The sequence below is a fragment of the Neofelis nebulosa genome, chromosome 6 (assembly GCF_028018385.1).
Source record: "Neofelis nebulosa isolate mNeoNeb1 chromosome 6, mNeoNeb1.pri, whole genome shotgun sequence".
NCBI lineage: Eukaryota > Metazoa > Chordata > Mammalia > Carnivora > Felidae > Neofelis > Neofelis nebulosa.
Window position 1 is genome coordinate 106,551,214 of NC_080787.1, and position 23,211 is coordinate 106,574,424.

Here is a 23,211-nt window from a genome sequence, read left to right on the forward strand (position 1 = left end):
TTTGGGTCTGATGCTCTAATCAATGGGAAATTTTCCTGCATAAAGGCTGGAGGATACAGTATATCACCTTCAACTCTTTCTAATAAGGTTATTTATTACTGTTCAATTCACATTTCCCTCAGGTTTTGGCAAGATTATAGAATTTATTCTCCTACATAGTAGCTGGCCAAGTAAATCACGTTTCATACTCTCATTGTCATGCATTTTTCTTACCCAGCACTGGTGGCTTATATATTTTTCTTTTTGTTCCTCAGAGTATCTTAAAATTTAGCTGTACAAGCTTCTCTTTTATAATTCTGCAATTTACTAGTATTGTTCCTTCCTAATATTTTCTTAATAAAAAGTGTTGGAAAAAAACCCAAAACTACGCAGGTAGTTTTCGACAACAAAACCAGAGACAAGGTGATAAAAATTATAGAGGAAACACTTTCCCTTGTAGACAAAAGGTACCAGTTGATATTAAAACAAAAATAACATCTCTGCTACAGGGTCTCAAAACACTTCATTAGAAATACACGAGCACAAAGAGCTGCATTAGAGCAGCCTAGTGGGCTCCCTTAAGGACAGTGGTAGTGGGGCGCCTGGGTGGCTCAGTCGGTTAAGCGGCTGACTTTGGCTCAGGTCATGATCTCACGGTCCATGAGTTTGAGCCCCGCATCGGGCTCTGTGCTGCCGGCTCAGAGCCTGGAGCCTGTTTCGGACTCTGTGTCTCCCTCTCTCTGACCCTCCCCCGTTCATGCTCTGTCTCTCTCTGTCTCAAAAATAAATAAACGTTACCAAAAAAAATTTAAAAAGGACAGTGGTAGTGAAGGTAACTCACTCCCCCTGCCTGATGCCAACCATTCTGAGTAAGAAGTCCAAGCCCCTGACACCTGCTCAGCTCATGCTGCACTATATCACTCAGAGGCTCCCAATTCTTTGTTTAAACAACTCTGGTAGGAAAAAAGACCCCATCGCTCATTTAGGTCACCTGTTTCCACTTTACAATGGACAAGGCACTCTTGGTGATAATAATACTATACTGCACCATATTATATGACACTATTATACTATATTGTACTGGTCTATATCGGTATAATTATACGATAGTAAACTATATTATCAGTACAGTATACTAGTATTATATAGTTTTCCATTCTATATCATATATGCTCTGTTGTACAATACTGCATATGTAGCTTTTGAAGAGGAGTTTGTGCAAATATCCACTTTAGCAGTAGGTTGCAGGAATAACCCATCTTTGCAGTGCAGCATATAGCATGTCCTAAGGTATAGTTACTATAAGTAATAGGCCAAAAATACTATTCGTAAAAGGATTACCAAACGCTTCAGAGTTAACTAAATACCTAATAATGAACAAAGAGATAATGATGACTGAAAAGCTACCAGTAACGTTTAACAAGGAATAGCAGCCATTGAAAACCTGACCAACTCAAAACTACATTGTCGAGGCACTGATGACATGTTCTTTCTGAAAACTAAGGAAACTCCGATGTTGTACGTGCATTTGCAGGAAGCCTCTGAGCGCTGGCCAGGGGTCAGGTTCTTGGTCAATTGATAAATTCCGATAATCATCAAATTTAGGTTAGGAGTGCCAGGCTTAAAAAAAAATCTATGAATAACTCACTATTAGTAACTAACCCCCAACCTGCTTTTCAACAGGGGCATTGCCCTGGTTAGGGTTGAAGATCTTCTCATTGTGGGTGTTGGTTACTTTCCTAGACATTATCCCTTGCTCCTCAAGACTAAATGCCAATGGCATCATTCAGTCTTTGTGACTATCAAAAAGACCGAGGCCAGATGCTTCTTGGTGGAGGGAGGATAGCACTGAGAATCATACCGCTCGGAAGAATTAAAGAAAGTTATCAGTGCAAGGGCCCAGCCTGTGTCCCACCAAGAGAACCCGACCTCTCATTGCCTAGGTGACTGCAAATCTGACCAGTCCACGTTCTTTCATGTTTATTTATTTTGAGACAGAGCATGAGCAGGGGAGGGGCAGAGAAAGAGGGGGAGAGACAGAATCCCCAGCAGGCCCCGCACTGTCAGCGCAGAACCTGATGCTGGGCTTGAACTCACAAACTGTGAGATCATGACCTGAGCCGAGATCAAGAGTTGGACGCTCAACCGACTGAGCCACCCAGATACCCTGACCAGGTCACACTTTAAGACAAGCTATAGTTATGTTTCTTTTTGAAAAATGTTTTTATTTTAAGTGTTTGTTTGTCTGCTTGTTTATTTATTTATGTATTTATTATGAGAGTGGGGGTGGGGAGAGGGGCAGAGAGAGAAAGAGGGAGAGAGAGAATCCCAAGCAGGTTCCATGTCAACACAGAGCCCGAAGTGAGGCTCAATTTCATGAACGATGAGATCATGACCTGAGCTGAAATCAAGAGTCCAACCTTAAACCAACTGAGCTACCTAGGCACCCCCCTATAGATATGTTTCTTAGATCTGCACTGTAGGAATAAATAGAGTGGCCCCCTTTACTTATTCAGTGACCCTAGGTAAGATTTTTTTTTTTTTTTAACTTCTCTGAGATTTAGCTTTTTCAATTTTGAGAAGGGGATAATAATGCCCGTTTCAGCTACTTTATAAGATTTTATGCAAAGTGCTCTGTAAATTGTAAATCATGATGCAAAGAGATACCATTAATTTTATCAGTTTCTAAAGACCAGAGATTGCCTTGAATTACAATATGTTCAATTCTCATATATGGTGGTTATAGAACTACACGAAGCTCAATAAATATTCCTGGGCAATGAATACATTGGATCTAGCTAAAGGCAAACAGGGAGAATAGGGTTAAAACCCACAAAAGAGCACAGCAATGAGCCCAGTTACAGTACATTGGAATTGTGGGTGGGGGAATCATGCGGGCTGTACCCATTTTCAGAATCATTTCATTATTGCCAAATTGAAATGTGTATAAGGCTCTTTCTTCCATTCTGTATTTTCGGTGAAACCATACATTCTCTGCAGTTGATTCAATTCAGTTAAGCAACGTTTTATTAAACATATGCTAAATTTGGGCACTGTTTTGCCTTGAGAATTATTAATTATATACTTTAAATCTTTAAAAAGATATTCATTCGGAGTTTTTTTTTTTTTTTTTTACTATGGAAGGGAAAAAACCTTGTCTATCTTCTCTTTCATAACTTTCTTTTAAAAAATATGTTCCCTGTGTACAATTCTCAAGCATTTAATTATTCTGACCCAATTTTCTCCTTTTTTATGTTTCCTCTTCCTACATTTTCTCTTCCTGTATACTCTCAGCTTTTCTACTGAGTATTGTCTTTCTTTTTACCAACTCACTAAATGGTCCTAGAATAAACAATTTGGTATTCAAATTCTGGGTACTCATTGTAATTAAAAAGCTGCTTAAGCAGAAGATGAAAAGTACTTGTTCTCGTTCCAATTTTTATTTTGAAATCCTTTATGCTAGGAATTGGTGTGCAAGTTTGAATTTAAGTTGGTTAGAAATATCAATTGAAGGATGTAACTTCAAATACTGATCGATTGGGCATCAGGAGGGAAAAAGTGAAAGAAAGGCAAGAAGTGGGAGAAGGAAGGGATGAAGAGAAAATAGGAACAAAGATGATTAATTGTGTGTTTTGGCGAGCAGTGGCGTAAAGGTCAAGGTCTTCCTCCTTTCAAGGCAATTCTCAAGTAATAGCATAATTTACTTTCAACTTATCTTTAAAACCCATGGAACCTATCATTCGAACAGAATTTTGACATCGTGCCCAGGTTGTTCATGGTCTCTGGTTTTTCTGTCAAGGACCAAGGTGGCAAAATTGATACATCATCCGTGGCAAAAATGTCAAGATGGGATTGTGAAGACACCAGATGGAGTCAAATGGAAAGGGTGCTAAAACGCGTAGATAAAATATTCATTACTAGTAGTAATTACAAACTGGAATTAGGAAATAAAAGTTCCATGTGAGCAGAAGTGATTTTGTAGCCTCACTCATCTGTATGCCCCTCTAGGTATATCCCACATTTTCACTGCATAATTTGAAAGCAAAAGCCTTTCGTAGTCTTGGACCTTCAATTAAATGAACAACAACAAAATGCATTAAAAAAAAAAATCTGTGATCACAATTCATGTCGTAAGGGATTTTAGCTTATTTTAGCCTCTTAGCAGCTGCTTTTATCGCTGAGAAAATGATGGACAAGAAAAACTATTAGCACTTCTCCAGCTTAAGCAGTGGCAACGCGAACACCAACTACGATGACCGGAAGTGGCTTAGGGGCTGCGTTCAATGGCTTAGTGTAGAAAAACTGATGTTTCCTTACATTTCCAGAAGGCAAATGGACCCTCTGGTGTATTCCTAAGAAGATGAACCATGCTCCTTTAAGGCTTGAGCCATTTCTCAGATCTAGGCCACAAAAAACTGTGGCCCTTCAGAGAGACCAGCAGCCAAGATCACACAGGCCAGGCACATTTAGGAAGAGCTCCCTCGGCACTGGTGGCACGTCGATGGGCTTTGCCAGATCAGGGACAACTTGCCGCCTGTGGGCATCTCGGCCGGCCGTAATGACTCTACAATTTGCACATAAATTGAGACGCGGTTTACATACTTGTGTCGGCTACTCTTTTCCCCTTGTTCTGTCTTGTGCTTCTCCTCCGTGCTCCCCATGGCGGCCTGCCAATATTGAAGACGGTTTTCAGTCCTCTGCTATACTTCACTCTATCTTATTTTCTCCCAGTCAAACATTCTCATCCCTGCAGGGTGCTCCTTATTAGCCTTTTACAGTTGTAGGTGCCCTACTCCAAACACATATTGTCTCTGGTCCGGTTAGACTACACCTCTCATAGGATCCTGCGATATCTCAGCATGGCTGTGGGGATGCTCAACCTACAGCAGGAGAAACCGTCATCCTCTCTGCTCTGGAAATGTTCTTCCTTCAAATTGAATCTAAGGTCCTCTCAGATCCTTGGGGCAGTGACGTCATCTCACTAACTCATACTGTTAATAATTGAATGAATGCTAGAATCTTTTTTTTTTTTTTAATTTTTTAAATGTTTATTCGTTTTTTAGAGACAGGAAGAGACAGAGTGCAAGTGGGGGAGGGTCAGGAGAGAGGGAGACACAGAATCTGAAGCTCCAGGCTCTGATCTGTCAGCACAGAGCCCGACGCGGGGCTTGAACTCACGGACCGTGAGATCATGACCTGAGCCGAAGTCGGACGCTTAACCGACTGAGCCACCCAGGCGCCCCTAATGCTAGAATCTTTAATGTGTGATTCTTCCAGGTTCTTCCCAATGCACTTTTTTTTTCTTTTGACTGGAGGATGCAACTTTTCATTTATTCTCATTTCATTTTATTGCCCCAGATTTGGCTCAGCGTTGTAGCCAATGCAGATCTAAGTCTTGATGCTAGCTTCCACGGTATGTGGTATTCCTCAGATTTTCATAGCATCTGCAGATTTGATTTCCAGGATGTCACTGGTTTCTAAGACCAGTTGTAGAAGCAACTTTCACTATAATAAAATTACAGATAACATTTTACGAACATTTTATATGATGCCCATCTAAGTGAGCTTCCTTTCTATTAACTTTAGGAATTTTTTATGAGTCTCATGAATGTATTTCTTAATATTATGCCACATTCCATGAAAATAGAGACTTCATTTTCCAAGACAAGTGTTTAACTTTATATATGTCAGGAGGAAACGTGTTAAAAACTAGCTTCATTTCTGGATTACACAGAAGGACCAAAAAGCTATTTCCATTTATGACACTGTAGTGGCACAGAAAATACTTGGCAAAACAGGCCAAGCTAGAAGAATCAAATAGAATCCAAAATAGACTCGGAGTGCTCAGAGGCTTTGGGATTGTTGAAAGATCATGTCAGGTGATTGCTAATGTCTAAAACATAATGAATGGGAGGAAAAAGCACCCTCACGTGACATGTGCATAGGTTATATCCCCTGCACTGTTTTGCATCCTTAAGGGAAATACATTAGAGAGACATACTGTCAGGCTCGGGAGTGACTTGATGTGAGAACAGGCACCCGGAATTCTGTATTTCAGGCATGGCTGTGGGTATGGTCTGTAACTGCCTCTCACTGATCCCAGATCACACAGGTCTGTGTTGATGGAGGTTCAGCTTGCTAACAGGTGAGCTGTTTGCTTACCTGGGGCTCTGTACGAGTTAGACAGTTAGTAGGACCCTTGCCTCCAGGAACCACAGAGGTGATTTCAATGAGAGCAGGCCCGGCCTTCTGCAAAGTTGTGGTCACGGTCAGGGTGGATATTCCAAACCCCTACTGGCTCTTCCCTGTGGGGAGTCCTGGCATTGGGTTAGGATGTGAGGGGGTACATGGTGATGTTGATGTTTTAGGGCTCTTTTCCCATTTATTATACCAGAGCAATGAGCACTCCTCTCATCTACCACTCCTCCTCTTGAACCCTACAATCACAACACCAATATCTAAACGCTGTAAGTCCTGGTGGGAAAAACAAAAGCAGTGGTGGCACTTTAGGGTTTCCTATTAACAAGTATATTAACTGGATCAAAAATGCTTCCAAACATAGTTTCCAATATTATTCAACATTTCAGTAGACTTCTGATTAATTTAGACATGTTTACTTTTGCAATTCCATCAAAGAACTCTCACTCAATTTTCTCTCTATCCGAGCATTTAAGCAACAGTCGTTAACTCTAAATATATTGCCTTGTGTTTTTAACTCCCTTCACCTGCCCACCGCAGTGGGTCGTAGAGCCTTCACGTTAGTTGTTATGCCCTCTTTGCTCTTCTCCCAGGCATTTGTCTTCTGGCCTGCAGGTTCAGGCTCTCTGGGCAGCTTCCTCCCTTTCCTTTGCAACATTCCAACCTAGAATACTTCCTCTATACACTTGTCCCCAGATATCCCAATATAAGACACGGTTCCAGTTGTAAAGTACTTACAGTCTCTGGGGAACAAGCTGACACATGCCCAGGGCTACTTTGTGGCATGGGAGAGGCAGGTCAATACCAATGCTTGGCATTCAAAATCTTTCCCAATTTTACCTTGACGACCTCCCAATCCCTCTCTGCCCCCCACTTCACATGTGATGAACTCAAGCAAATCAAGTTCCTTGCTAATCTTCCATGTTCCATTCACCTTCTTGCCTCTTTCTTTGCCTGTAACTATATCCCAAGCCTTCCACGTGGGCTATAAATGCTTTCATTGTATATATATATATATATATTTTTCTTTCCCAGAAGAGCCCTCTCTTTTCCTGTTTTCATGCCTTGACCCATCCTGTTCTCTCCCTGGAAATATCCTTTTCCTATCATTGGATGTCCAGGTGCCCCTTCATGATCTTTTTATCTCATGTATGCATTTGCACCTTCCCTATAGGATGTATCAATTTTTAAACTTTTAATTTGAAATGAATCTAGGCTTATAGAAAAGTTGCAGCGAGTTGCCATTATATCCTTCAATCAGATTCCCCTAACATTAATATCTCACGTAACCACACTGGCAAAAGGAAGGAATTAGTCCTGGTACGATACTTAAAATTAAACTCTAGAGTTTATTTGGATGCCACCAGTTTTTCCAGTAATGTACTTTTTCTATTTGGGATCTCACACTGCATTGAGTTGTCATATGTCCTTAGCTTCCTCCAAACTGTGACTGTTCCTCAGCCTGTCTTTCTCCTTCATGACCTTGACAACTTTTTACCATATAATAACATTACATTTGTACATGGGTATTTCCTCACTCGGACAGAAGTTTTGTCAGCGGGACATGTTTTTATTCCCAGTAGCACGTGATAAGAACTCCATGATCACGACTTACCTGTATGTCAGAAACAATTAGAATAGTAACAACGTCTATATATCTACTTAGTGAACAGTCTGCCATGGCAACTTTAAGTTATTAGAAGGGCAAGACTGCAAAATTATAAGACACAAAGCTCTCTTTGCGGACACTGTATCCGAGCCCATTTTCTCCATGCCCCAAAGAACAGAAATCACTGGCGCTAATCAGGGCACGCGGATACTTGGTGGCCGGCAGGAAGGGCAGACACAGCCTCAGTCTCAGCATCCAACACGACTGTTGTCGGATCTCACTAAAAATAGACTTCATCTGTCCTGTGCCCTGTGCACAGATCGCTGAGCGAAAGTAATTACTCCCTAGCTCTCTTCACACCAGGGTTTCTGTCTTTTAGTTTTCTGTTAAGAAACTCCGGACAGAGAAATCCAATCTTCTTGCCTGGAACCCTGAATCCCAGTTGGCTCCTTTTCTGGTTCTCCCTACAAGTGACTGATGGTATGTTCTGACGTTTCATAGTATGATACCAGAACTCACCTACTCTTTGGTATCTCCAGTTGCCTGGATTTCCCCAATGCTATAACCTATCTGGCTCTGTTGAAACAGCTGCTCCATGAAACCAGGACAAGGCTCAGCTGATAGACCCATGTTTTTGTTTTTTGTCTTTTGGCTTTTTTTGCTGTCATACCCTTCGGTTGTTCTCCTTGGCCCTAGCAGTAGGAGCTTTTTCTCCTTTCCCACCAGCTCCTCGCGCAAAGTCCTAGCATAGTTTTAGAATTGTGCCCATTCCCCTTCTGGCTCAGATGTGGTTTGTTATTTCACTTTGTTACTAATCTCAAATTATTACGGTATCTGCCTAAATCCGTAGTTCCTCACTACTATTGTGGAGACTGAATCTGTGCTTCCCCCTCCTGCTGAACTTGTTAGCTTTGGCCTGCTAAAGAGTCCGCTCATTTCCTGGGGCCACAGAAACTTTGCTTTGATTTGAAGGGATTCTAATGACTGACATTCTCTAATTTCAGTTCTCCTCTGCATTCGCTTCAGATCTTTCCCAAAGATTCAGAAATAGCATCTGACAGGTTCAAGAGAAATTGAACTGATATCTGTTGGGTTTTAACTGGTGCATTGCTGCATAATTTTTCATTTTCTTTGGAAGGTCTTTTCCACAAAGGGAAAACATGCCTGCTAGGGTCCCACGGAGGTGTTTTGACATTAGGCTTAATAAAGCATGAAGAACTCATTACTAAATAATGTTCTGCCAGGTTAACAAATAAAGCTGAATGCGCTGGCTAGACCCTGGAGTAAATGAAATCATGCATGCAGCCATGCAAGCGACTTGTTAACTTGCAGTGGTCTCTTCACAACATCTGGCAAAGCGCGATGCAATGATGCACGAATAAAACCAGCATATCATAAACGCATGCACCTTCAGTTAGGATGCAGACTGTCAATTTTGTTTCACACTCTACGGGTCCAAAACAGTAAACAAACCTTCAGTGATGCAGATCAGGAGACATTCCACCGATATGTTTAATCTTTGCTAAAAGGAAGATTCCACTCATCAGCATGTCTACCTAACAGTAGCCACAGGTATATCCTGTCGTCTCACATCCTTTGTCTCATTATCTACAAATAGATAGGGAACTAGAGAGCGAGCTAATGGGTGCAGGCGAGCCAGTCTGTTCAGCCACAATGGTTATTGATGGACTCTTTAGTCTGACCCAGAAAATCTTCACGAGCGCCCAGAAACAGAAAAGAATCATCATCCTCCCTTGAAAAACGAAAGAGAAAGTGCAGTGCTCCTAACGAACTCTTTCCTGGATTCATAGAAGGTCATGTTTTTAGCTGAGAGAGATTCCAGAGTCACTGGAAGGTCTGGGAGCCGGGGCGAGTGCAAGGGAAGCTTTGCTGCTTCGGGCAGTTGCGTTTTCTCTTTGGGGTCTCTGGTTGCCGAAGGCAGCTGCTGCGTCACGAAGCTCTTCTCGTGATTAAAAGCTGATGGACAGCTGTCAAGTGTCAGTTAAGCATGACTCCCTCCAGCTGCTCCCCAATCTGGAGGGACAGAGTGTCCTGCCCCACGCTATTCTGACTGCACACACTCACCACTCACTGACGGGTTTAGCTGGAAAGCCAACCACCGCGCCACAAAATGCAAACATTTCCAGGCACTGTTTTGATGAAACAACTTGTTGGGTGGGTTCGATTTCAACTCAGAGGGCTTGCCAACTGTGCCCATATGCACAGATTTACACATCTTGCCAGACCTTTTATGTGGTTATGATGACAAAGCCATTAAGGTGTCATTTAAATTCTGTTCCAAAGCTGCAGATTTAAAGCAACCACTATCCTGAGGACAAAAATACTCTATTAGACAATCTTACTTGAATCTTTTCACAATTCCTATATGGTTATATATATACGTACACAGTGTATACATGGTTGTAATTATACAATTACATAAAGTTATGTATTTATGGTTTCTTCATTTCCACGTTAATGGAAACAATGGAAATGAAGGAAGAGTCAGGGTTCAAAGCGTTGCATGACAAGATTGCATTTTTGAGAAGAGAGAAGCCATGTGGAATAGTAGAAATGTGAGTGGTTTATATCTATTGAGCCCACAAAGTACTTTACGTGACTCATCTCCTTTAATCTCAACAGTCCTCTGATGTTGGCAACATTATTGTCTGCATTTTACGTATGAGGAAATTGAGACTTAGCAAGTTGAAGGTGTCCAAGGTCACACAGATAGTAAGTAGCAGAACTGGGGATTTGAATTTAGGCAATCTGACTCCAGAGGTCACGTTCTTAATTGCTATTCTTTAACACCTTGTTTAGTATCAGCAAATCCATTCACGGATGGCCCTCCCACTAACCAGGACAAAATGGGACTCCCCCCACATTTCCCATTAAAATGAGATGGTTTTCTATGCCAAGGTTAAACAAAACAAAAAAGCATATTTTCATTTTGTTACCTGAATAACTAAGCAGTTCAAGTTTCAGTGACAAATGTTCTTGACATTTACTCAAATATATATTGGTTTGAATAATTGTCTTTAGAAAATAAATAAGATTCAAAACCTCAGTGTTGGAAATTTTGATTCCTTTGGAAAGGAGGAAACTTGGTTGAAAGATACGGAGCCTTTCAATAGGTATGAAGGTTTGAAAGAATAATGTCATTTCCTGATGAGCTGGGAGTGAGCTGGAATCCACACAGACCACGCCGATGAAGCAGGGAATGGGATGCCTTGATCAGGCTTAGGGTGAGATGGTATTATCTGATTCCTGTTAAGAATCAACTATTGAACTTTCTTAAAAAATTTTTTTTAATGTTTATTTATTTTTGAGAGAGAAAGAGAGAGAGAGTGTGAGTGGGGAGGGGCAGAGAGAGAGGGAGACACTGAGTCTGAAGTAGGCTCCAGGCTCTGAGCTGTCTGTACAGAGCCCGACGCGGGGCTCAAACCCACAAACCGTGAGATCATGACCTGAGCTGAAGTTGGACGCTGAACCGACTGAGCCACCCAGGCGCCTCATGACTTTCTTATGTTGAGTCCATATTATTAGGAAATGCACCTGAGTGCCACTTTTGGATTAAGCTTTTCTATGTATTGCATTTATTTACATATAAAATACAGAAAGAGAATTTATAATGTCCATGGCAATCCATATAGAATTGCTATTATTATTAACTCTGTGTATTTACAACCTGACTTCTGTCTTATGTCTCTGTGCGTTACTTCCCCAAATAGACTGAAAGCGCTTTGCGGGAAGAAATGGCATTTGCTATTTCTTTGTTACCCTTTTGAAACCGGTTCTACTTTCTACAGTAAGTGATTTATTGTGCAAGTCTGAGCTCTAGACAAAAATGTATAAGTGCAAATGCTCATTCACAATAAATGTGGTGCCTCAAGGCACTATTTCTAGCTTATAAGTATTTGGATATTATATTACATGATATTGTCTGTCAAACCATACTTTCAATCACATTACTTTATTCTTACCAATTTACATAATGTGTGAAAAGACAATGAAAGGCAAAGGTATATTCAATTTTATTCACCTCAAGTGGCAAACTAAGACACTCTGATCACCTAGATTTACATAAAAGGGAAGTCTAGCCCACTAATTCCCTTGGTTATCAGAGAGCAATTCACCTATGAAGTGATTAAAAATGGGGAAAAAAATGTTCCTTTGGGAAAAGAATATGCAAAAAATGTGATGCCTTCTAAATCACATAAATATTCATGGAAGGGGGGAGAGGAAAAAAAGGGACAGAAATTTCCAAAGACATCACTAAGGGCTTCAGACAAAATGAATTCAATCAATCAAAAATAAGCATAAATCAGTTATTGTCAGTTTTCCTCCTCATTGGTAATCTGAAATATATTAGCCTTGTATTTTCTTAAACATCTTTTTTGTTATTGTTGAAAATAATAAACAATTAGCCTAAAATGCCTAATGTTAGAATGTTAATAATTTGCCATCACATAATAAGAACCAGATGTAGTTTTAAATTATAATTTTCAATTAACTTTACTTACTACAGAAGACTTTAGTTGAACTGTGTTTCGAATATTGGAATAGATAGAACGTCCAGTTTTTAGTGTCTTAGTCTTATAGGATTTACAAGTGCACAATAGCAAGTAAAAATTGGTCAGACTGTACAGTGAACTTCATTCACTATCAGACAAAACCATCAAAACCTTGGTAAGTTCACAAGTACTCATTAAGTCGGCTGGACCCCAGGTATTTACAGCTGTTTTCCATAATCATCATCATCAATCACTTAGAGCCACATACCTAATGTTACACATACTTTTTAATTCACTTAAGATTTAAATTATATTAGTTCAATAAATAATATGCCTGGAAATACATATTAAAATTCTCTTCTGTCAATGAGAAAGCCCAATTTTGTCATTATAAAGCCATGGTTATATCGTTCATTGCAAGCGAATTTAGAATCCATTTCTAAGCACAGAATGTACAACATTTTAAGCTGTATTGTAATGCTTAAACTAGAAGCTGTCTTAGGAAATTAATTGATACTGATTTAATTGTTTTTTTCTTTGTTTTTTTTTTTTTTTCTGGCATATAAAACTCCCTGGTCTTAGCAGTTTTTTACACTTTTCTTTTTGTGTTTTGAATATACTGCCTCTCTGCTCTATTAAATCTACTAAAATTATTTTCCAATGAGTTACATAATTTTCCCTTCTGAGGATTCAGAGAGCTCTCACAGGAGCCTGTATCATTTCCTAAGGACGCCAAGGGACCCAGGGCCCAGATGTTACTTAAGCTGCTTTCTAAACTCAGCATTTTACTATTTATAACTTTCTCCTTCCACAATTCCTTGAAAACTAATACAGTTGCATTTCATTTGTGCTGTATCTACTGATGAACGGGTAAGTTAATTTCATGGCTTCATAAATAATTTCATTTATTTTTCAAAGAAAGAAATCTCAAAAGATCATTCTAATTTTTTTTTTTTTTTTTTAAGGTAATTCTGGTAGTGCTGAAGAGGTTATCAAATAAGCAAGACCATTCTGGGAGCGCAGACACACTATTAAGATTACTTTGTGGAATTCAAAGGTATCAGCAAAACTCCTTGTTTTAAAAGAAACATTATTTTAATAATAAGCAGTGGAAAATCTCGGATAGAGGGATGTACCTGGAAACATACTCTACCGGGATTTTAAAGGATGTATTCCTGTCCCAGTGTTACCACTAACTGGCCTCCTAGAACTGCACATACTATTTAACCTGCACAAATTAAGTACCCTCTGTGGGACTCAGTTTTCACACCTGCAAAATATAAGCAGTTGGAAGACAATTTCTGGGATCACTTCCAGTTCCAGGAGGCTGTGATGCTATAGCATTGGAAGCACATGATGATCAACATGAAAATAATTCTTTTTTTTAATGTTTATTTATTTTGAGAGAGAGAAAGACACGGTGTGAGCTGGGGAGGGGCAGAGAAGGAGGGAGATACAGAATTTGAAGCAGGCCCCAGGCTCTGAGCTGTCAGCACAGAGCCTGACACTGGGCTTGAACTCACGAACCGAACTGTGAGATCATGAGCCGAACTGAAGTCGAATGCTTTACCGACTGAGCCACCCAGGTGCCCCATAAAAATAGTTCTTAAGGTGGCATCACAATATGAATAAATTCAAAATGACTCTAGGTTGTTTAAAAAAAAAATTAAACATTTATTTATTTTTGAGAGACAGAGCATGAGTGGGGGAGGGGCAGAGAAGGGGGGGAGCACAGAATCCAAAGCAGGCTCCAGGCTCTGAGCTGTGAGCACAGAGCCTGACGCAGGGCTCGAATTCACCGACCACAAGATCATGACCTGAGCCGAAGTTGAAGGCTTAACTGACTGAGCCACGCAGGCGCCCCAGGTTGTTGTTTTTTTGTTTTTTGTTTTTTTTCAATGCGTACTCAAATGTAGAGTTCAGTCTTCATTTTTCTGATAATCAAGAATCTTATCTCAAGGGTCCTAACTACTTTCAAAATCCAGATTAATTCTAAAAGTTAATATTTTCTTATGGGATGTTTAGACCTTTTTGAACTAATTTGGCATCGCTTAACATCACTGACAAGGATTATGGCTATAGTCATGCCATAATTTAAAACTACTCCATAAATTATAAAGTCTCAGGACAAAGGAAAACATTTAAATTTAAGATCATTTTTTATTCTTCACTGTTTGACCCCCCTGGAAATTCCACAGTACTACTTGGAGAGCACTTGTTAATTAGATCACCTGTAATAAAACCAAGCAAAGAACTCTAAAGCTAAAACTTAGAAAACACATGAAGTTGATTGCTTTAATTTGGGTAAACTCTAAGGTAATTATCTCAAGCATGAATGTCAATGTATGGGAGCTTGTCATTAAAATAAGAACATTTGGAAATGTCATGTAATAATGATTCCACCCTCCAAGTCCAATCCACATATTCTGATTTTAAGACAGCCAGACTGGGGGCTCCTGGGTGGCTCAGTGGGTTAAGCATCTGACTTTGGCTCAGATCATGATCTCATGGTTTGTGAGTTCAAGCCCCACATGGGGTGAGCTCGAGCCCCCCTTTGGTAAAACATGAGCCCCACCCCACCTGGGGTGAGCCCTGCTTCTCTCTCCTTCTCTCCATCTCTGCCCCCCACTCACTTGCACCCCACCCGCCCCCTCCCTCTCAAAATGAGCCAGACTGAACGTAGAAAAACATCTGCCAGAGGAGCGGGTCCTGGTACAACAGTATCAGATCGGCTCCTACTGCCCTGCATCCTATCACTCTCTCCCTGCCTGTCTTACTTCATTCTCTTTCTCTCATGCCTTTTTGTTGTCTATAGCATTATGTAATTTACTTACTTGTTATGATTAATTTTTATTGTCTGCATGTCCCCCGCCAAATGGCCACGTTTTGTTCGCGGACACATCTCAAGTCCTAGAACATCCTGGCACTTAGTAGTTACTACCCGTATACTTGTTGAATGAATGAAGAAATGAAGTTTACACTGGGTTATCACGTATCCAGGTATGGGTCTTGATTCTCGGCTGGAATCACACTACTATGCATAAAAAACAAATACATTTCAAGCCAGTACAGTTTATAAATTACCTATCGGGCTTAGATAGACCTTTACTTCCCTTGTTGTACAAATCGATCCTTACATTTGGCAATATTGAGCAGGCACAATGAAAATGGAGCTGTTGTGGCCTGGCATACATACCTTACTCATGAACGAAGATCAGTTAATGGAAGAGCAAACAGAATTACCTGAGCCAGCGCAGCTCGCGGTTGTAAAACATCGGCTCAGGCGCCATCTCACCTGACTTGATGAATGAAACTACCATCTAGAATGTTCTTACTCAAAGGATAAGACCAAAACCTTAGCAATCTACTTTATGGTAATGTGTGATTTCTGTAGTTTAGCTTGCATTTGTTACAGACTTGGTTTTTCTACCATCAGCAAAGGATGAGATTTGAGCCATGTTTACTTTTTCTTTCTTTTTTTTTTTTTTAAAGAAGGGATTATCTTGATATGCAGGTTTTTAATGTTTACTTATTTCTGCGACAGAGACAGGGCATGAGTGGGGGAGGGGCAGAGAGAGAGAGGGAGACACAGAATCGGAAGCAGGCTCCAGGCTCTATGCCTGTCAGCACAGAGCCTGACGCGGGGCTCGAACTCACAGACCGCGAGATCATGGCCTGAGCTGAAGTCGGTCGCTCAACCGACTGAGCCACCCAGGTGCCCCTACTTTTTCAAACAAAAGTGAGGGGATTCTGGCCCATGTGGTTGAGGCCTAGTAGGACTGAAAGAAATTAAACCAGAGAGAATTTGTGTAAATTAGAAAAACTGTGCTACCTAGGAATAAAATGCTATTCTGAAATATAATAGCTTCATTTAAATTTCTTTTTGCTGAAGTAATAGATCATAAAGGCCAATGTATTAAATTTTTAGTTTTGAATATTTTTCTCTTTTTATTTTAATAGGAGTGTCACCCACTAGCATACATGACATTTCTTCACAATTTTAGGTCAGAAAAAAAAAATAAGCTTTTTTCCCTCATAATTTCTCATGCTCTACCAAGTCTGCCATCATAAACCACTTTGCATTTATTATAAATAGGTATTACATTAGAAAAGCAATTCAACTGTATTCCATTTCACTTGTGAGGCTAAACGGCTTTGCATGATAACTAAGTTGAGTTGATGGGACTATGCTTGAAGGGTGTGGTAACTTAGAACTAAAGTTACCTAGTTGTTCCTTACTGAACATAGGAATCTGCAAAATGAGGGCAGCAACGATTACAATCTGCATTCCTAAGCAGAATGAAAATTTTGGCTCAGCAGAAACCTCTTAACTGCAGAAACTCTGAAATTATATCCCGCTGCTAAAAATACCTGTCAGTGGGGAGCACCTCGGTGGCTCAATTGGTTAAGAGTCCCACTTCAGTTCAGGTCATGGACTTAGGGTTCGTGGGTTCAAGCCCTGCGTCAGGCTCTGCGCTGACAGTTTGGAACCTGGAAGCCGCTTGGGATTCTGTGTCTCCTTCTGTCTCTGCCCTTTCCCGGCTCACACTGTCTCTCCCTCTCTCTCAAAAATAAATAAATGTTAAAAAAAAAAAACCCAAAAAACAACAGGGGCGTCTGGATAGCTCAGTTGGTTAAGCGTCCAATTCTTGATTTTGGCTCAGGTCATGATCTCAAGGTTCGTGAGTTTGAGCCCTGCATCAGGCTCTGGACTGACAGTGTGGAGCCTGCATGGTATTCTCTGTCTCTCTCTCTGTCTCTCTCTCTCTCGCCCCTCCCCTGCCGATGCTGTCTCTGTCTCTCTCAAAATAAAAATAAACTTAAAAGAAAATAAATAAATAAACTTAAAAAAAAAAAAAGAATGGCTGTCGTGGTTGGGGTGGGGGGGAGTCTGAACGGTCCATTTTCTTTCAAATCAAATAAGTTTAATGTATATGTTTAGTGGAATCTATGGTTTGTGTTTTCTTCCTATGAGAAGCAACTTGTAACTCCTTTGTGCTGATAATGAAAAAAAAATCATCCTCAGTCAAGTACTTAATTTTTTTTTTTTTTCCAACGTTTTTTATTTATTTTTGGGACAGAGAGAGACAGAGCATGAACGGGGGAGGGGCAGAGAGAGAGGGAGACACAGAATCGGAAACAGGCTCCAGGCTCCGAGCCGTCAGCCCAGAGCCTGATGCGGGGCTCGAACTCACGGACCGCGAGATCGTGACCTGGCTGAAGTCGGACGCTCAACCGACTGTGCCACCCAGGCGCCCCTATCAAGTACTTAATTTTTGGTTAATAGGTAGTTTTGTTTTGATACAGAAATATTTTCCCTTGAAAATAAATTTCAATATAAGTGTTTTGCTTTATAACAGAGAATATTACTTTTTGGACTAAAATATGGACTATGGCTATTTCTTGGGATGTTTTCAGAAGTTAGGTTCATTTGCCGAACAAACTTCTATGATAGCCCTTAAAGCTATTATTTATTTATGACTGTATACCTTCATTATATGAGTATCCACTATAAAGTCCCTCTTTTGCCTTAATTAATGTTTTTTGGCCCCAAATTTCACCTTTTCTGCTTTTTCTTTAAAATTTTTAAAGATTTTATTTTTAAGCCATCACTACACCCAACATGGGGCTCAAACCCACAACCCCAAGATCAAGAGCTGTGTGCTCCACCGACTGAACCAGCCAGGTGCCTCTAAATTTTACCTTTTCTGATGGTAAAATTCGAACTCCTAAAATATTTAGGCTGTATTCACCTACCCTTTCATTTTTAAAATTTTTAATAACTTTGTTTTGGTCTCATCCTTGTATACAAGCTTATAATTTGCTTCTGCACTGTGATCTAATCGAAAAGAATTTCTTTCGGGGTGCCTGGGCGGCTCAGTTGGTCGAGTGTCCGACATCAGCTCAGATCATGATCTCACACTTTGTGAGCTCGAGCCCTGCATCGGGCTTGCTGCTGTGAGCACAGAGCTTGCTTTGGATCTTCTGTTCCCCTCTCTCTCTATCCCTCCCCAGCTCCCATTCATGCTCTCTCTCTCAAAAATAAATAAAACATTAAAAAATGTCTAAAAAGAATTTCTGTTAAACAAATCAATGCGTTTCTTTACATTTATTAATATGAAAGATATGACAGGGACATTATTCCATAATATTTTAAGTTTTCTGCTAAAGGTTTTGAAAATCAGTCATTATATGGTCTGTTCACCTTGTTTGATATTTATATGTAGCTTCTTAAGCATATTTAATAGGGTACACATTTACTTCTAATTTATGACTTTGTTAAGTTCATGTAATAACATATATATGTGAAGTCAGTAACTTCATATAATAACTTTGATCTTCTGTATCTTTAGAATATTGACCATTTCTCTATTATGAGCACAGAAAAAGCATTTTTTCCCCTCTTTCTTCCCCCATTCTTTGTGACCTAATGTTGGACATCACTTTCTTAGTGCCTTTTTTTCCTACTCTGTAATACTTCTAGAACTTGCTTTGTCAGGTGGAAATGGTACCCACCAATCCCTAGATATTACGAGTAAAGCCAATATACCACTTACTCCTGTCACATCCTCCTAATTCTTGTTGGTTGCTTTAGATCTATAGGGAGTTTTGCTGGTATGATCTGTCTGCCACCCTCATCTACATACGTATTTCAGATTTAGTTTTAGGGTTAAACTGGGCAATGCTCACAATCAGTTCTTTTGCAGTTGTTGCCATGGCCACTTCTAGGTTTGATGGAATTTGTCCTCCAACAGTGACCTCCAGGAGGGCTCATTGATAACAGCACTTCCTGAGTGCCGCTCTGCTCAGTATATTTGCTTTTAGCTTTTATACCATGAAAGGCAGTTGGCAGGTCATATAACCCTTGGGATCCACTTTCTTTCCTATGATGACAGCGAATTCATGATCTCCCAAGGCATCTTTTTCCATTGTTAGATATCTCAACTGTTATTAGATGAGTTTTGTTTCCTTTTTTAACTTTTGCCAAAATTGGTCTCCTTGAATACTTCCGATGGAGCAAGCCTATAGTCTCTTCCACATAACCCCCCAGCGTAGGCCGAAAGTACCACATCGTTCATTGAAGGTGAGTTCTTAAGGCCAAAATGTCTCCAAAGTACCTTTTAGTAGACTTACTGATTTATTTACTTATTATTTTTTTAATGTTTTTTTGAAAGACAGAGAGAGAGACAGAGCATGAGCGGGGGAGGAGCAGAGAGAGAGGGAGACACAGAATTCGAAGCAGGCTCCAGGCTCTATGCTGTCAGCACAGTGCCCAACGCCGGGCTCGAACTCACGAACCGCGAGATCATGACCTGAGCCGAAGTCGGATGCTCAACCGACTGGGCCACCCAGGCACCCCAAGACTTAATGATTTGTTATTCGTTAAGCTCAAGTCATTGCATATTCCTTGCCGTCCTGTGCCTTCCCCATAGTGTTTTTTAAAGCACTGTGAGTTATCATTTCAGAGCTGGAAGGGGACACTAGGATCATCAACAACAAAGGCCTTATTTTAGGATGAAGAAACTGAAGCCCAAGGAGAGGAAAAGAGAGTTCTCCAAGGTCATACCACTACTAGGAAGCTGAGTCCGATCTTGAACCCCAGCGATCCCAGGCAAAGGTTCTTTTCATTTCACTGAGTCCTTAAAAAAATACAATGATCATTTTTTTGTGTGTGGTGAGAACATTTAAGATCTACTCTCTTAATCATGGGAGCTGATGGATATGTTAACTAACCTTATTGTGGTAATCATTTTGCAATACATATGTGTATCAAATCATCATACTGTACACCTTAAATTTATATAATGTTATATGTCAATTATATCTCAATAAAGCTGAAAAAAATACAATGACCAAAAGCATTTCATTGCACTTAAAGGACTCAACATGTGCCCATGACATAAGAGAATCTACCTAACGTCTGCTTGAAAATTATCATTTCTTTTCTTATTCTAACTATGTACGGAATGACTCATGCAGGATAGCTGTATTAGAGAATTTTCAGTGGGTCTGTTTTTCGTTTACATAAATTGTCACTTTCATTTTCTGTTTCTTGAAACTGAGAAACTTCAGATAAATGTAGATTCAGTTTTCCTACCCCAAACTCTCTAAACCATCATTTTGAAATCAAATTACACAGCTTATGCTTAAAACATAAGGGCCAGATTCTATCTTCAAATATACCACCCACTCTCTAACAGCAGAATTTGGCCCTAAAAACCCATTAACAAATATTGTCATTAAACTAAAGAGCTAATTACTTTGGATTCAGACAGAATGAACAAAAATCATAGGCCAACCACAGCTGGTAGTAATAATGGTGAGACTAAGCGTATGTTACGCTGGAGATTTAAAGAACAAAGACATATTAACACTAATGTAACCAAACATATAAAATTATCCTCCAAATGGAGCAAGCTATTATAGTTAGAAAATTCCTGAACCGCACATTGGAATTATCTGATTCAAGAAATAAAGGATATTTCTAAGGAATTAACTGTCATAATCTGAAGTTATCAGTGTTTAATGAAGAGGGAAAATTGAAAATTTTAGTTTAGTACAATATCCACAAATGAACAGTTATATCTAAAAATCATTTTGCTCTAATTGTAAGTAATATTCTCATATTTAAATCAGTTTAATACTATAAGATCGAGAGCCTTCCTTTAAGACTATTTTATTTTATTTTTTTTCTTCTTTTTAAAAAAAAAAAATTTTTTTAACGTTTATTTTATTTTTGAGACAGAGAGAGACAGAGCATGAATGGGGGAGGGTCAGAGAGAGAGGGAGACACAGAATCTGAAGCAGGCTCCAGGCTCTGAGCTGTCAGCACAGAGCCCGACACGGGGCTTGAACTCAACGACTGCGAGATCATGACCTGAGCCGAAGTCGGACGCTTAACCGACTGAGCCACCCAGGTGCCCCCCTTTAAGACTATTTTAAACAAACATTTTCAGGACTACCTTACAGTTCTACAAAAGTAAATTTCCAGATAACTGAACATTTTCCCATCCCTTGAAAAATATTTTTAAATTACATTAATAATCCATACTTAGAAACAGTTTTACATACCCTGAGAAGCAATAAAAATCAACCATAGTTTATCAGTTGAGCATAACCATTAAAAATATTTTGATATATATCATTCCAATTTTCTTCCTACTCATCTGTTGTTGTTTTTTTAATAAAAATGGGACCACATCATAATATGGTTTGTAACTTGTTGTTTTCATTTATAGCACATTATGAGCATTTCCCACACATCAAAAATTATACTTTACTACATAAATGTTCATGACTTTCCAACTTCTTAAATTGAGAATAATAAATACATTTTAATCTTTTTGGATATTTCACAAATATCATTATTATACTATTTCATAATAACACTAACACTCCCAGAGATTCTTACATAGCTAAATCTCCTTTCTCCTATATTGTGAATGGTCCCAGATGGCTCTACTATCCTAAGCTGTATCTTACTCTGAGCTCTTTTTCTCCTTCAACATCAGATTTCCATATAAAGCTGACCAAACCTGAGGTAGACCTCAATTGGCTATTTTCATTTTTAAATGAATGACATGAAAGATAATCTACTGACAACTAAAAGAATTGATGACTTTAAGTTCAATGACATAAGTACTCAGGTATTGTCTTTACGTCTTCAACCTTCATCTTGGATGAAAATTTCCTTCTAGCCTTCCTTACCCAAGAAATCATTACTGAAAAACACTTGCTTAGTTTCGCTCGTTGAAAAATCATAGCTCTCCAGATTGATGATTCCTGCTCTTTGTACTAACCTTCTATGCAGCAAGTTTGGAAGAGAAAAAATGTTATTATACATGAGGGGCCAGACTAGAAGATCTTAATGGTCCATTTCTGTTCTAAAACTTTATGCTTCTATGCTTCAATAAAGTTTCTAGGGGCGCCTGTGTGGCTCAGTCAGTTGAGCGTCTGACTTCAGCTCAGGTCATGATCTTGTGGTTGACGAGTTCAAGCCTCATGCCGGGCTCTGTGCTGACTGCTCGGAGCCTGGAGCCTGCTTCGGATTCTGTGTCTCCCTCTCTCTCTCTGCCCCTCCCCCGCTCATGCTCTATCTCTCTCTGTCTCAGAAATAAACATTAAAAAATTTTTTTAAAAAAGTTTCTATAATTTATCCTTTTGTTGTTATATTTTACTTCCTGTGTCTGGAGGTTGTCTCACTCAGGTTCCCTGAAACTACATTGTAAGTTTTCTTTAGGGAGCCACAACTTAAGACAAATATGCCAATGATAATGAACGTGACTCACTCGAGGACACAATTTCATTCTCTCTCCATCTGCTCTTCTGAGAAGGAAAAAAAGGAAAAGAACACAAAAAAGAAAAAGCAGAAGCGTAGTTTCTATATTTCTCTGAAATAAAAATATTACAGAAGATTGGCACTAAAAGCTTTATTAAATCTTATTTGAGAACTTCATTGAACTTGTATAGTACATATTTGAGGATTTTACAATTTGGGGACTATAGATTTTAGGATTTTATCATCAGATATGGCAATGAGAGCATTGCCTATTGAGAACAACACTGACAACAAATGTATGTAAAAATTCATGATTACAGTTGATCTAATTCTGTAAATCTTTAGATTACTTGAAAAAAGTGCTACCTTGTTTAACCACGTCTATATTCATTTTCTTTGTGTAATGCTAATAGCTAATATGTATAGCTAATTGCCACTACAGGGATATACTTTTTTTTTTTATTAAGGGTTTATTTTTGCCACTTGATATTTTACTGACAAGAAATTGTATACAATATGAACATGTGCACACAAAGACTTATAGGGTGAAAAAAAATGAAATTCAATCAAAGGATTTTATTTTTTTTCTTTTTTTATTTATTTTTTTTTTTTAATTTTTTTTTCAACGTTTT

The 23,211-nt window shown here is 39.3% G+C and overlaps 1 protein-coding gene across 2 annotated transcripts in view; it reads right to left on the reverse strand.

Moving 5' to 3' along the window:
* The window catches only part of HS3ST5 (heparan sulfate-glucosamine 3-sulfotransferase 5), a 261,635-nt gene that overhangs the window by 126,470 nt on the left and 111,954 nt on the right, over positions 1-23,211 (reverse strand). The gene's annotated exons all lie outside the window — the stretch shown is intronic.